This window comes from Panicum virgatum, chromosome 9N, assembly GCF_016808335.1.
Source record: "Panicum virgatum strain AP13 chromosome 9N, P.virgatum_v5, whole genome shotgun sequence".
In the NCBI taxonomy this organism is placed as follows: domain Eukaryota; kingdom Viridiplantae; phylum Streptophyta; class Magnoliopsida; order Poales; family Poaceae; genus Panicum; species Panicum virgatum.
Genome location: NC_053153.1, coordinates 59,235,882 through 59,239,281, shown reverse-complemented (window position 1 = coordinate 59,239,281; position 3,400 = coordinate 59,235,882).

The window sequence follows — 3,400 nt, the reverse complement described above, 5'->3', positions numbered from 1 at the left end:
ACACGAGGGTTGAGACAAGTTCGGTCCACAAGTTGCGTAAGAGCATCTCCAACAGTTTAGTATTTTTCGTTTCCCAAATCATGCATATTGCCAACTCCCAAAACAATATAGGGTGGAAAAAGAGAGCTCATCTCCAAGAGTTTGGCATAATTCACTCCCTAAAATTAAAGTTTTAGCTATTTAAATGCAATAAAGAAAAAAGGTAAAGAAAAACACTTTCTTCTTCTACGAAGAGCACATAGCACGGGACGGACGGGGAGGCCGGCTCGGAGCAGCGCCTGCGCGTCGAGGATCATGATTCGCGAGGCACCCGGCCTTGGTCGGCGCGGTTGAGAAGCGGCGCACCGTGACAGCGGCGGCGTCGCCATTGGCGGAGGTGCGCACAGAAGGGCAGCCGGCGTCGCCGTTGCCCTCGTCGTGCTGCGGCCGGGCATCCCGAGCTTCTCGCCTTCTCCGTCGACAAGCTCACCATGCGCAACGAGTCGCGGCCGCCACGCGCGGACTACGACGACTTCTTCCTCATGACGGTGAACCCGAACAAGATGACCGTGCTGTGGTACCGGAGCGGCTCGGCGGTGCTGCTGCATGCACAAGGGGAGGACGCTGGCCAGAGGCGGCGTGGGGCAGCCGGCCGACGGCGCGCTCAGGTGGAGGCCAGCTGGAGGTGGAGATCATTGTGCAGGTGCACGTCGGCGCACTCGGGTTCGGGCAGCGGAGGCTGGTGGTAAGCTGCGAGATCGGCGCCGCCGGGCTGAGGAAGGACGTGCACATCTCGTTGCAGAATTGCAGGATCAGCTTCGTCAACTGACGACCCCCCGTCTTGCAGTTGTGGGTCGGGGCGCCTGGGCCACATCGCAGCCCTCCGGCCGCGTGTTCGACGATAGCCTCAAGCTCACCAAGCGCCTCGTCCTACTGGGCGGCGAGGGGCTGCCCCCGCCGCGCCCGCCCCACGGCATGGACCGGGACGACCCTGCCGCGGCGCACGCCGCGTGCTGCAGCACCTGCTCCCCGCACGCGGCGCCCATGGCGTACGCCGTCGTCGTTGACCCGGGCGCCGTCGACAGCACCGACGAGCCCAGCTACCAGCCCCACGTCCGCGGCAAAATCGAAATGGGGAACTAGTCACGAGCGCTCATATATGCGCGTGGAGGGAGTAGTTTTGGGAATTGTTAGCAATTGGGAAATGGATTTTAGGAACCATTGGAGATGATTTTTCTTTATTTTTCCAAAAAAACTAGATGGAGAATAGATTTAGGGAACTCTTGGAGATGCTCTAATACCCTACATCCTGTTGGGTGGTTTGTATTGCCTTGGGTGTAGATAGATGCGCCTATGATGTCTATCATGCCTATGATTTGGAGAGGTCCCTGCCTGCCCTTATATAAGCTGAGGGAGCAGGGTTACGTGTAACCCTAAATCGGTACAACCTTAGGAGCCTATTCCGAGTACTACTCGAGTGATTTCTTTTCATACCGACTAGTTCTAAGTCTACATGACTAGTTACATGACGCATGGGTATGAGAAATGTCCCATCCCATATACAGTACTGATCTGCGCCACATTTGGTACCCCTTGGCCCCGTGGCACGGCCCCACCCTGACCCCGCCTTGACTGCGCCCCGACCGCACCCTGGCCGCGCGCCTAGCGGCGCCTTGGGATGTGGTGCCTTGGATGCCGCGTGGAACAGAGGCGAGGCAGACGAAAGGGAGGGCTGCGGCGCCCTGAGATGCCACGTGGAAGAGGGTCGACAGAGGGGTGGCAGGAGAGAGATAGGGAAGGCGATGCCGGCCAGCTAGGGTTCCATGGGATCGGGACTGAATGGGGGGATCGAGAACAGAACAGAGCAATGAGCATGAAGGGGTATGCAAATGGAATCAGGGGCACAATGGACATTCCCTACGTGGGTTCCATCTGTCAGCGCTCAAAAACTGTTAGGTTCTCACGGAAGGTGGACGGAATGGTACAAAGGTAAAAGAAAGTTCGGGCGATGATACACATGTATCTCCAAATTTTTTAGTGGTACGTAGCTCACCAGCAACTTTCATAATGGTTTATACGTAAAAAACTCCTACAAATATTCATTCTTGACACACATATTAGTCCCAATGGTCATGTTGTTATTCAATCACCAAAATCACAAACAATAACTTAAGGGCAATTTTCCTTATACACACTTATTGGTCCTTTCACTATTTCACATAAGTACATCATTGGGATCATTCAGATACAGGCCGCAGGTCATGAACAAGTTCTGCCACTAAAACGGGCATTGATTTCAACCCGAGAGCAAGCTGTGTAGCGACACAAAATGGAGATGGATTTAGCAGTTTTAGCTCTCTAAAATCTGCTATTAGCGGAAATGAAACAAACTTCTAGTGCGGAAGACAAATTACGGCAATAACAGAAGGATCTGCCTCCTTCTCAGTTGACTTAGATATTGCACTCATGTAAGTCATTTGTAACACTAGACAAAAAAAAAACATAAAAATAAAAGAAAAGAAAAGAAAAATAAAAGAAAATAAAAACAAAACAAGACACAGATATCGATCTTGGACGGGATCCAACGGTTCACGTTGGGTGAATTACACAATTACAAGATCTAAATCACCTTAAAAGAGTAAATCTCATAATAGAAAGGGACCTCTGCACACGCTATAGCTGCTATAGCGGGAGGCCGGGAGCAATGTAGCTAGCTGGTCATTCAACGTTGCCACGGAGCGAAAGATCCACTTTCCCATGTGAACTCAACAAAGACCATTAACCGAAATGGTTTACATCGATCAATTCATTCAGAGCTCCGACGCCCAAATCATTCAGTACTCAACCAATGCCATTAACAGAAATGGTTCCTCATACTTTATATCATCGGATCAGCTGACGCTCATTCAGATTCAGCTTGGTTGGGGAACTCAGACTCGGAGCAAGACCGGTACATGCTAGGATGAAGGATAAACCAGCAACAGCGCTGCATGTTCAGTACTTCAGTTCATATGGCAATCGCGCTGGGGCGGCCGCGCGCGGGGGCGCATCACGCGCCCAAGCCAAATGCTTCAGCCGCGGTTTCTAGGTCAATAGATCGGAGCAGGCTGAAATAAATCGACGGGTTCGCCTCGAACGCCGCCCTGAGGATCAGCTGAGAGGCGCCGCCGCCGCCTGGAGCTTTCGTCACGATGGGCTCGGCCGGCGCGGCACAGAACGCCGAGTACAAACCCACTGCGACAGCGCCACGACGGCGATGGCCTCCTTGACCTCTGCCGGGACCACCAGACCCAGGAGCTTCTCCACGAGCGGGATGACCTTGACAATGAACTTGATATCCTCGACGAGTGATGCCGCCGCCGCCGCTAGACTAGTGGTCTTTGCGGCGGACGCAAGCTCCGGCAGCATGGTGGCGAAGGCC